This window comes from Diabrotica virgifera, chromosome 7, assembly GCF_917563875.1.
Source record: "Diabrotica virgifera virgifera chromosome 7, PGI_DIABVI_V3a".
Taxonomy (NCBI): Eukaryota; Metazoa; Arthropoda; class Insecta; order Coleoptera; family Chrysomelidae; genus Diabrotica; species Diabrotica virgifera.
Window position 1 is genome coordinate 35,518,376 of NC_065449.1, and position 13,314 is coordinate 35,531,689.

Genomic DNA, 13,314 nt, shown 5'->3' on the forward strand with positions numbered 1-13,314 from the left:
AAATAGGAACGAATGTTTCCAAAGGTTTTGTAGTAGACAAAGGACTGAAGCAGGGATGCTGCCTATCGCCGACACTTTTCAAAATATATCTGGAACAAGCATTAAAACTTTGGAAGCGGAAGTGCAGCGGCATGGGTATACAATTAAATAATAACAACCTGTACACTTTATGTTTTGCTGATGATCAAATTGTGATTGCCAACGATTATGACGATCTGGAATACATGACTCGGAAATTAATCGAAGAGTACAAAAAATGGGGATTAGAAGTTAACATAGAGAAAACAATGTACATGAACATCGGTGGCAACGAACAGAATCTAGTTTTAAACGACGGACAACACATTAAGTACAACAATAAATATTCTTATTTAGGAGTAGAAATCACGGACGACGGCAAATCAGATCAGGCTATAAAAAAACGAAACACTCAAGGTAGAAGGGCCATATCTCAACTAAATAGTATTATTTGGGATCAACATATATCCAAAAAAAATAAACATCGAATATACAACACTATTATAAAGAGCATAGTAATGTATGGAAGTGACGTGTGGCAGTTAAAGACAACTACTGAAAGAACACTACAAGCCACGGAGATGGACTACTGGAGACGTGCCGCAGGAAAATCAAAACTCGAAAGAATTAATAACGAACGTATACGAGAGATTATGGGAGTCACACATACGATTGTCGAAGATATAAGAGTACAACAACTAAAGTGGTATGGACATGTGCAGAGAATGCCAGAACACCGTCTGCCAAAACAGATTCTAGATTGGTCACCACATGGTAAGAGAAAAAGAGGCCGACCCAGAAAGAGCTGGAGAGAAGGAATAGACAGAGAGATCCGAGAGAGAGGTTTAGACGAAGACCTTTGGGAAGATAGAGATGCATGGAGATTGGGCATCGGAAGACGTCGGAGGACGTTTTAAACCGATTATTTATATATAAAAGAGATGTAGGAAGAAGACGAAACTCCTGGTTATAATAAAATCTCAGGGAATAGTTTAGTCTGAGCTTTAACCAACTATTTAGAGTTGCTGTAAGTAAAATAGGGATTGCCATGTTGATCTCTAACCTTTTATAGAAGATGGAACCTTAAGAGGTCAAGAACATTTTGTGAATGGTGCGGTTGGATTTCATATCCACTGAGTTGTAAATTGACTTACTTAGGTGTAGAGGATGATAATAGTTGCAATATACACATAAGCACTTTTATTTTAACTAGTCCATTTAAATTACAATGTCCTTGTGAGTTTATCAAAAAAATATCTCATTCCTGTGTATGGTAGGTATACAGGGTGTCCCGAAAAGATTGGTCATAAATTATACCACAGATTCTGGGGTCAAAAATAGGTTGATTGAACCTCACTTACCTATATACAATAGTGCACACAAAAAAAGTTACAGCTCTTTTAAGTTACAAAATGAAAATCGATTTTTTTTTCATATATCGAAAACTTTTTTAGAGATTTTTTGTTGAAAATGGACATGTGGCATTCTTATGGAAGCAGCATTTTAAAAAAAATTGAAACTGAAATTTGTGCACCCCATACAAATTTTATGGAGGTTTTGTTCCCTTAAACCCCCCCAAACTTTTGTGTACGTTCCAATTAAATTATTATTTTGCCACTATTAGTTAAACACATTATTTTTAAAACTTTTTTGCCTCTTAGTACTTTTTCGATAAGCCAGTGTTTATCGAGATATTTTGAATATTTGTCGAATCCACCACATATTTGTATATGGTTAAGTACGGTTATAGAGACCTGTTAATAATCTGAAAATTTATTTATAATTTACATTTTTAGGTATATTTTGAAAAAGAAGCTACATCTCGATAAAAGGTGACTTATGAACAAAAGACTAAGAGACAAAAGTTTTAAAAACACTGTGTTTAACTAATGGTACCACAATAATAGTTTAATTGGAACGTACACAAACATTAGGGGGGTTTAAAGGAACAAAACCCCCATAAAATTTTTACGTAAATATATTGAAAAAGAAGCCGCATCTCAATAAAAACTGGCTTATCGAAAAAATACTAAGAGGCAAAAAAGTTTTAAAAACGTTGTGTTTAACTAATGGTACCACAATAATGAATTAATTGGAACGTACACAAAAGTTTGGAGAGGTTTAAGGGAACAAAATCCCCATAAATTTTTTATGGGGTGGACAAATTTCACTATAATTTTGTTTTAAGATGTTCCTGACATAAGAATTACACATGTCCATTTTCAATAAAAAATCTAATAGTTTTCGATATATTGAAAAAAATCGATTTTCATTTTGTAACTTCAAAGGGCTGTAACTTTTTTTGTGAGCACATTTGTACTAAGGTAAGTTAGGTTCAATCGAACTATTTTTGACCCCAGAATGTGTGGTATAATTTATGACCATTCTTTTCGGGACACCCTGTATAATAAACATGTTTAACCCAATGACAAACAATCAAACAACCAACACTTTTTCGAATCTTTCGTGCCATAAAAAAAGATAAAACTAATGTCATGCTACGTTAATAGCTGCATATCCCTGTGTTACTCGTAATTATCGAAGTATCGATAGTTTTATAGTCGATGCAGTAATTAAAACATATTAATTAATGTTGATAACATTAAAATGAGTAATGAAGTGCATTAGTAGGTAATAAAACTACTAGGTTCTCGTACATTTATTCATATAAATAACAGTAAATCAATAAGGAAGTCCACATATTGCATGATCTCATTATGCAATGAAGTACTCACTCTATCTTTCTTGCAGTTTGTCTTTCTTTCATTCATTTACGTTCGAAAGAGTTTAATCATTTCATGTTGCGATTATTTTTATTCCAGTCTTCTAACCTTATCAACCCTCGCAACTTAAGAATTCTAGAGAGAGCTATTGTGATATTGTGCTTTGGCTGTTTTTTTTTAAGAGGAAGTTTTTATCTTTTCAGTTCAAAATTCCAAGTTCCAAAATTTAATGCAAGCTGTGATCACTATCCATGTAGTACATATAGTCTCTGTAAGTTGTATCCATATAGAAAACTTTTTTATTATTAATTTTACGAAAAAAAGTTATTCTTCAAAAAAAGCTCGGCATGGTCCAAAACCTAAGATTCAACCATCAGATATCAAATTTTATGAATATTATACGAGGTGTGTCAAAAAATATGAATTTCGCTCAATATAAAGATTTTAAATATTTTAATAGTTTGTTTTCAACATGGAAAGTTTTATGTAAAGTAAATACAATGGCAGTGACATTTGAAAGCATAAGTCAAATTCTTGTTTTGGATACACTGCCCGATAAAATAGAAATTTTATGTATGTATGTAATAATCATGTGAAATAATAAATCTTGTGTATTTTTGGAAGTCGGAAAAGATTTTAAATTCTTTTTTGTCCATGGTAAAGTCATGTAAAAGTTTATAGTTGTTTTTATTATTCATTTTCTGTCTAATAATATTTTTTTTTAAATAAAAATAAAGTCTTAAAGTTTGAATAAACATTGTAGAATGTACCTATTTTTTTTATTTCTGTAACCTTTTTTTGGAAAATTATTAACCAGATATTAATACAAGTGAAATAAGTTTTAGAGTAACAGAAAAAGAAATGGCATAGAAGCCATAGAATGATGAAGTAAATAGTAGCCCAGTTTGACCCAAACGAGGAATCTAAGATGAATGTCCCCCCAATTGGTACCCGTAAGTACAGAATATGTCCAGTAAGTACCCAATATGTGAACCAGAGGATTTATTTCAAACGGCGTCCATGTTTAAATAGTAGAAAAGTCCTCTAGTCTGTGTAAGTATCCTTTGCTTATTTAGTTATGGTAGTTAGTCTTCTTTAAACCCTCTCACCCCCTAACGATTCCACGACCCGCCACCAACAAAACCTGAGCTGTCGTTCGCAATGAAGCTTTATGTGCCTGCTCCTACTTTAGCCCATTTCGACCCCCAGTATCTAAGTATTTAGTTCTATCCCTGATCCCATTTGAGCAGACATGTAAAACGCTTCAATATCTGATATGATACTGATTTCATGTTTTCTGAAAATAACATTCATTTGAATTATTTATAGTAGGGGAGGAAAGTATGCTAAATTTGCAGTTACTCGAGCGTTATGGGGACCTATTGGGTTGTGAAGATTAGGTCCTAAAACCAAAAAAAGTTAAGTAAAGTTTTCCATTTAAGTGGGGACTTTCCATTTTTTCATTTAATTTTCCATTTCCAACAATTGTTTTTTCCGATTATAGCACCATCTATCCAGAATTAGAAAAAATGTCTAGAATAAAAGTTACTCATTTTTACGCAAGGAATCCAAATCTTCAATAAAAAATGAGGGCTCCTATTTAAGATTTTAAAGTAACCCTCCACCTTGCCTCCGTGGGGGGTCGTGTTTGGTGACATTCCATAGATTTTTCAAAAATATTGAATACGTCTATTTTGCAATTTTTTGATCTGATGTTCATTTCACAAAATATCGCGGGGTTTCTATTTAAAAAATTTTATTTACCCTACACCCCTCTCCATGGGGGGTCGTGTTTGGTATCATTCGATAGATTTTTAAAAAATATTAAAAACGTATGTTTTAGTTTTTCGATATGACGTTTATTTCTCGAAATATTAGCTTTTTGTGGTGAAACGTTGTGACTCACCCATTTCCTTACGCCCTGCTCGAACCGTCAGATTTTTGAAATATACACTGTTTTGCATGTACTTAACTTACCGTATGTTAATCTGACGATTTCGAGTTTTTCTAAAAATAGATTTTTTTCGGGCCCCCCTTAACGAACTCCCCTGGATTAAGATGCAATATATGGTAGGGGTACATTTACAGGGTACACGGTTTCTCCCCATATAATAATCTGACGCGCTCGAGTAGCTGCAAAAATCCCCACTTGGGCTCCCCTACCATTATAAAGTCCTATAAATAAAAAAACTGATATAATTTATCTATGACACGTGATAACGAAAAAGAAAATAAACTACTTCCTAGTGCACAACAACTTTTTAGAAACAATTAAGCCTTGTAACGAATGCTAACATCTTCTGAAAACTTACTCGCTACAAAATAGTCTTATCTCGCTGTCTGTATCGGTAATCAATTCGATTTGTTCTTAATTAAAGTCAACTTGGCGCCGATTGCACGACTTTCCTGAATCGTTTCGACCAGTTTGACTAGTTGATACCTGTTAAACTCAGCAAATTGAAAACGTTTTACGTCTTTTACGTCTAAATAACGCAAATCCAATCTGGTTCAGTTAATTAACTAGTTACTCGAGTATTTAAAGAACCGTACGGTGGTACTCTTTAATTGATTGGTCCTTACAAATTTAAAGTTTACAAAACTTCTTTGATAACGGTAAAATATTTGTCTAGTCTATTACGGACATTCAAAGAAAAAGAAAAACAGGGAGACGTAGACCTTGGCTGGGCAACCTGAGAGAATGTACGGATGTACATAAAAAAAATGAACTTTTCAGAGCAGTCGTCTCTAAAGTCCGAATACCTATGATGATTGCCGACCTCAAAAAACTCAATAAATTTGTAACACATATTATGTATATGCATCGTTATAATTATTTTCCATCCCTATTACTTAACAAATGGGGCCGATAAAGTATTAACAAATGTGTAGGTTCAACTCAACATTTGACTGTACCCTTTAATAATCTCACTTAAATTATATCAAGGTCAAAAATTCAAAAAATGAACAAATTAAATTTGATTTAACAAAAAATTTAAATTATACTTTAACTTACCAAAACGAAACTGCTGTTTACGGTTACAGCATTAGCGGTCCAGCGCTATTTACTGCGTATTACTGAAAAAAAACATAAAATTAATTACGTAGTCCAACAAAAAAAAATTCTTGCTGCCGAAAAAAAGCAACTGATTTTGATTAATTTAACTGTGCTGATTCCAAAAATACATATTTGTATCAGCAGTAGTTTTCGAGATTTAACATAATTTGTTTAATCTCGAAAACTACTGATAGTCTAAGATCCGAATATTATAGGTCAATCTGTGCCCATCTGCTTGCCGGATGAGACATTGTTTTTATTAAATTTCATACATACAGTTGAGTCCATGAGTCTTTACCCGTGCGTCATCATTTAAAGCATACGAAATGAGTCGGAAATTTACTAAACGCAACAGCAAGTAACAGAAAGTGGGTATTATTCCGATCACGGGTTATAGTATAAAATTTGACGTTATAAAATAAATATAATGCCAAATTTAAGTTTTGCTTTAAAATGTTGGTGCATAATTCTTTTATTTTCATTAAGGTGAAACAGTAGCGATCAACAGGTACCGAAAACGCGTTCCAAGATTGCGGCTGTAATTTTGAATATTTTTTCGAGATATTTGGGACACGTATTCGTAATATAATAAAGAATGGCGGTACAGAGCTCAATTTGAAAAATATATTAATATGTGGAAATTACTTTGTAATTAAATACAATATTAAAAAAACGAGCCTGTACCGCCATTAAGAAGAACAAAAAAATACACTTTCTTCAAATAAACTTTTTTATCCGATGCCTAGATTTTGTGTAATTTTGGAACTACTAATGAAATAAAAATTTTTAGTAGTTCTAAAATGACACAAAATCTAGGCATCTGATAAAAAAGTTTATTTGAAGAAAGTGTATTTTTTTTTCTTCTTAATGGCGTTACAAGCTCGTTTTTTTAATGTATTTAATTACAGAGTAATTTCCACATATTAATATATTTTTCAAATTGAGCTCTGTACCGCCATTCTTTATTATATTACGAATACGTGTGCCAAATATCTCGAAAAAATATTCAAAATTACAGCCGCAATCTTGGAACGCGTTTTTGCTACCTGTTGCAAAATGCAACAACATATTTTCTAATTGATGGATTCGACATATTTTGTTAACTTTGCTGATATTTTGTAATTGTTATTTTATTCACTTTGGCGGAATATTAAACACAAGCATTCCTTAACTGTGTCAACAATGAGGTTAGCTTTGTACGTTGTCAAAATTTATCGTAAAATAACATAAACTTATAAAATTTCTAACTCCAACATAAAATTAGTTGTGAAAACAACTGTTTGTATACTACAAAAAACTTCAAATTGCAAAAATTCGACAAAATAACAGCAAAAAATTCAACAAACTGACAGCCACAAAAGTAAACAAACCAAAACGCCAGAAATTGTACTTAAAATATGTGAAAACATCCCCAATCGTCTTTCTTTGTACCTATCTCTTTTCAACGCACTGAGTCTAGATCGTTCATAAAAATAACATGTGTTTTTACCATTGACATATTAAGCGTAGACACGGCATACTCACCAAAAAAGCGTAACGCTGAAACAGCATGGAAACAGTCGATCGGTGGTCTATCTATCTCTTTTAATCAAGCGATCCCGCGCATGTAACAGACAAAGATGGCTAGACCACTCAATCCTATGTCGGCGTTACACCTCGATGCATTGAGTGGCATATGACTAGCCCGGTCTATCCTTAACATGTCTCTGGTTTTTACTTAATAACAGGCGACAGCTGGTTTGTCATTTCATGCGTGGAAGAGAATGATGCTAGATAAAACGTATGTGTTTTATCTCGCCAGGTATTAATGACGCACGGGTAAAGACTCGTGGACTCAATTGTAGACAAATATTTCTGGCATGGCTGGCCTATCAAAATCGTGTCATATCTATCCTTAAAGGGGGCCGTAGGGGTTGAAATCAATATTTCAAACACATTTTTTTTAAGTGTGGTAGAAATATTTTATTTTTAAATTAAATAGGCATTTTCAGTACAATTCATAGATTATTCAAGAAAAAATTCAAAGAAAAATATTGAAAAATAAGCCAACGGTGGCAAATTTTTGAAGACACCTCAAAATATATTGAATTTTGCGGTGGACATCGGAATTCATCATTAGCGCATGGTAAAAAAAATTCAAAAATATTTTATTAGCTTATAAATTTTTCGAGGTAAAGCTGTCGAGTTTTTTTAGTTTTATCGAATTTTGACTTTTTGATATCATTCAGAAGTCAAAACAACGATAGATATAACGCAACGCAACGCAGCGCAACGCACTAATGGGGCCTGGCCCTAACCTGGATTCAGCAATAGAACATATTGCACGTCAGCTCAAGTAGATACTCATCTCATGCCAATATTTAATTTCAAAGGAGCAAAAAACGAGATGAAAAAGCTGTTAGAAGAGATGAAGAAGAATGAAGTTTATAATCGTCTCATTTCAAATCAAATTGAGTGGCATTTGAATCCACCTGCATCCCCTCACATGGGCGGAGCATGGGAAAGTTTGATTAAAAACACTAAGAAAATTCTACATTCTACACTGAAAGAAAAGCATCCAAAGGAGTTTACGTTACTAACTGCTCTAGCGGAGGCTGAAAATATCATCAACAGTAGACCCCTGTCGTTTGAATCATCGGATTTTAAGGATGGGTCATCTCTAGTGCCTAATCATATACTTAAGTTACGCTGTGTGGACGCTGTCCCTTTCAACATCAATAAGAAGGAAGCTGGATATGGACGAAAAATGTGGAGAAATGCCCAAAAAATTGCTAATGAATTTTGGAAGAATTGGAGCGAAGCCGTTTTACCGGATCTCAATATTGCTAAGAAGATTATGGCAAGATATATGGCATGGCAAACAAGAAGCAGTCAAAATTGGAGACATCGTTTTGCTCGTTGATGACCAAAAACAACGAAACAGCTGGAAAAGAGGAATTGTTATCGCCACCTCTCCTGGAAAGGACAATGTTATAAGAGTTGTTACTGTTCGAATTCCAATCTTCGATTCTGGAAAGTCGAAAGTAAGTTTTGTGGAGTGTCAACGACACGTAAACAAAATATGCGTGCTCGATTTGAAGAAGAACCAAGAAGATAGAAAGTTTAAATAATTATTTAAATTTCATTCATTTCATTATTTTTCCATTCATTTGGTTGTTATTTGTGATTCATTTTAATTGGTTGTAAATTTCTTTAAGATTAATTAATCTTAGAGAGGGAGAATGTTTCAGTATGTTTGAGTTATTATTCTGGACTATCAACAAAATAAGAAAATTAGTTATTGAAGAAATCGTAGGTAGTTTTTCAGTCGCTATCTACGGTTTGTAAGTTAGTATTAAGTCTCTCCTATTTAGCTTTTTTTTTCTCTGATTCTGGCTTTGGTTTAGAACTAGAACCTTTAGCCACGTAATTGTATAACTAATCACTAAGTCAGGGGAGTAATGTGTAGTGTGTGTGTTGAGTAAGTGTCTTGTTACTTTGCAAAGTCGACGTCATTGTCTTTGCAAAGAGACGCTAATTGTTTCCGAACGTCTGCGGTCCCTCCGGTGAGTACCGGAGGGACCGCAGACGTTCGGAAACAATTTACGTTCGGACGTTCGGAAACGTTCGAAGACGTTCGGAAACAAAGTCTCTCCTATTTAGCTATTTATATAAAAAATTGATAATTGTCAGTGTCAGTAGACAAGTAATAAAAAGTTGGAAAAATTGTAGAAAAGTACGAATTTTGATTGTATTTCTATTATTCAGTTGCAGCTAACCTAATTAGATTGTTTTTTACTTCGAAACCTGGCAAGTTAAGGAGTAGAACAAGATAAAGAAGTTAATCCAAAGTAAAAGTTATCTTGTTCGAAACAGTAACATTGGGGTGGAAGGAATAAGTGTAAAAAAATGAATAAGTGAGAACTGAATTTTTCAACGTTTTTTAAAGGTGAACCCACCCAAATGAGTGGACACCTCCCAAAAAAATTCTGCCTACGTCACTGTCCATTATAAACACATCTTATAGAAATAAAAAAAATAAGAAAATTTCTTTGTCTGTTGCTAAACAAAATATCTTAATAAAGATATTAATTAAAAAAAAGCATTTAAAATACTAAAATATTGAATTACATGTACTTTTGATGGGAGATATCAATTTAAATGTGATAAATGAATTTTATTGTGACAATATAAACGAACAACTTCCTTATTTTTTGCGTGTTATGAATCTCTGGAACCTTGGTATTTAATGTAAATAACTAGCTGGGTTCAGAAATCAACAATTAAAACTATTGTATAAAATAATTAAAGAAAAATCATATTCGCATTTAAATTTATTTAAATGGTTCAATATCGTTTGACATTAGATTTGGCTTTGTGAAATATTGTACGTTAATTTCAATGCCACTTCTTATTATGTATACACATTAAAAAGTTCGATCATAGATGGAAAATTTTAACATCTGCGAAGATTTCTTATCGTATTTTGATACAAAATAACCGAATGTATAAATATGTTTTGTAAAAATGCTTAATTAAGATTGATAAAAAATTTAAACTTGTGCACTCATCTAATAACAAAATAATACAGCGTGTTTGATAATGTGTGTTTTTGATCCAATTGAAGCTTGCAATGGGGGATAGGGGAATTCCCTGAGTACTCTATTGTTCAACCTGATGATAATATAAAATACTAAAAAAGTAAGAACTGAGGCAATATACAGACGAGGCAATACTAATATTTTATCAAAGAGAAGATGATTTACAACGTATGCTGCACCAATTTAATATAACCGCAAGAAAATTGAACATGTTCATTTCCCCAAAAAAGGCAAAATACATGGTTATAACAGCAAATCTATTAAGAATTAAATTAGAGCTGAAGGTTCAGACAATCGAACAAGTGATGGTGATAAGATAAGATAAGATCAGATCATCATCATAAGTGGCTTGACAATCCGTTGTGGATCTTGGCCTGCTCACAAAGAAGTCGCCACTCCTGTCGATTCCTGGCAACTTCCCTCCATCGTCTGACCGCTAGAATTTTTAGGTCTTCTTCCACATCATCAATCCATCTTCTTCGTGGTCGTCCTCTACTTCTTGTACCCTCTGGCTTTGAAAATGTTAATCTCTTAGTGTATTCGTGGTCTGACATACTAGCAATGTGTCCAGCCCATCTAAGTCTCTGCACTTTAACGAATTTCACAATATCTGGATCGGTGTATAACTGATACAGTTTAAAGTTGTATCTTCGACTCCATAGCCCATTTTCATTTACTGCCCCAAAAATCTTTCTAAGAATATTTCTCTCAAAAATACCACGAAGTCTTTCATCACTTTGAGATAGGGTCCACGTTTCAGCTCCATATATCAAAACCGGTCTTATTAAGGTCTTGTATATATTGAGCTTTACTGCACGTTTTATATTTTTATTTTTTAAATGTTTATGGAGACCGTGAACAGTTCTGTTTGCTATTGCTATGCGTCTCTTTATTTCATCGCTTGTCGTGTTTATTGAGTTTACTAGCGATTCAAGATATGTGAATTCCTTGACTTGCTCAAAGGTGTGATTGTTAATTTGAATTCTCTGTTGGATATTTCGGGAATTTTTAGAAACCAACATATATTTGGTTTTTTCCTCGTTTACCACAAGTCCTAATTCACTTGCCGCGTCAGCAAGCCTTGTAAAACACTGCACCATGTCTCTCAAACTTCTGCCCACTATAACTATATCGTCAGCGAATGCGAGAATTTGCGTCGATCTATTAAAAATAGTTCCATTCATTCTAATATTTTCTGACTGTCTTTTCCAAAGCAATATTAAAGAGGAGACACGCCAGCGCGTCTCCCTGTCTTAGACCATTATTAACGTCAAAGAACGTAGAGTTTTCTCCTTGAATTCTAACGCACGAGCTTGCGTTTTGCATTGTTAGTTGGGTCAACTTAACTAACTTATATTGCAATATATAATGCGCTTCTTTTAACACTGTCATAGGCTGCTTTGAAGTCGACGAAGAGATGGTGGGTATCTATGTTATATTCTAGTGACTTTTCTAGAATCTGCCTATGTGCTTGAATTTGATGTATAGTTGACTTTCCAGCAGTAAATCCGCATTGGTATTGACCTACAATATCCTTTGTAAAATGTTTAAGTCTTTCAAACAATACATTGCAGAACATTTTATATGCAGATGCTAACAAAGTAATGTCTCTAGAGTTCTTACAATCCAGTTGATCACCTTTTTTATGCAACGGACATATTACTCCCTTTAGCCACTCTTCTGGTACCAATTCATTCTGCCATATAAGAACTATCAGTTTATGGATTGCTGCAAAAAGTTTATCACCACTTTTATCAGATAAGATCAGATAAAATGTCACTTAAAGGAGGAGGGTCAGATAATAGAACAAGCGATGGTGTTTAAATATCTAGACATTACACTATACAGATACGAAAACCTCGAAAGAGAAGTGGAAAATCGACTAAGAATTGGACATACTGCTTTAACCAATAAATTCCTAATTAGAAAAGATTCTTCGCCAACCTGCAGAAACTGTTCTCTCACTTAGACGGTGAAGCATATTTAATTATGATTGATAGCCAGTACTATGAAGAAAAAAATAAAAATAGTGTATGTAATTTGTACGCACGTAAGAATCTATATGTACTTCTATTATTATGATTTTAACAAAATAAATATATTTTACACAGTTTAATTGTATTTTTATTTAAATACTGAACTAATTTTAATACTTAAAATAATACCAAAAATTAAAAATAACGTTGATACGTATTTTGATGAACTGTAGCCTCTCCACAATTACTTTTAGGCCAGTAACTAACGTTTTCACCTCGCAATTTTTACAGAATCAATCGATTTGCTTGAAAATTTGAGAATAAGTAGTGGATAGTTTAAGGATCAAAATTTATATGATTCCGAAAGTCGCTTTTACCATGGGGATGGCTGTCACCCCATCTCGGGGGTGGAAATTTTTTATATTTTATCGCAAAAGTTGATAAAAACATTAATTCTAAGCAAAAAATATTCTATACATTTTTTTGATAAAATTAATAGTTTTCGATTCATTCGCTATCGAAAGTGTTCGTTTTGTATAGAAAAAATAAATGTTTTTCGATATTATGTACTCATTTACGATTCACTAAATTTTTGCCGTAGAAATTTTTTTTTTTCAAACCAAATTCTCGGGAATTATATAACCTACAATTTTATATTGAAACATTTTTTCGTATCTCTGATGCTAATCTTTCTATTCTGAAGAAAATGGCATTTTTTACCAAACTACACAAATTCGTTATTCGCTTTTAACTCCAGTTTTTTTAAAACTAACCATTCTAATTCTAAGTCAGTCAAACTTCCAGAATCTATTAATAATACATAGATAAATAAGAATTAATAGGGTCAATGACTAAAAACACAGCTAACTTACATTATTATGCTTCCAATTGGATTTTTCCTTTTTTTTTTTCAAAAAAAAAATATTGATTTTTAACCGTAACTTTTTTATTTTTTATCTTAG

The 13,314-nt window shown here is 32.9% G+C and overlaps 2 protein-coding genes across 5 annotated transcripts in view; both read right to left on the minus strand.

The window, feature by feature from the left end:
• Nucleotides 1-13,314, minus strand: part of LOC114326447 (uncharacterized) — a 407,135-nt gene that overhangs the window by 124,532 nt on the left and 269,289 nt on the right. For all 4 annotated transcript variants that reach the window (XM_050656792.1, XM_050656794.1, XM_050656793.1 and 1 more), the window contains one exon: nucleotides 5,755-5,816. The gene's annotated coding sequence lies outside the window, so the exon portion shown is untranslated. The remainder of the gene's footprint in view (nucleotides 1-5,754; nucleotides 5,817-13,314) is intronic.
• Nucleotides 1-13,314, minus strand: part of LOC126888461 (zinc finger protein 664-like) — a 365,892-nt gene that overhangs the window by 2,892 nt on the left and 349,686 nt on the right. The gene's annotated exons all lie outside the window — the stretch shown is intronic.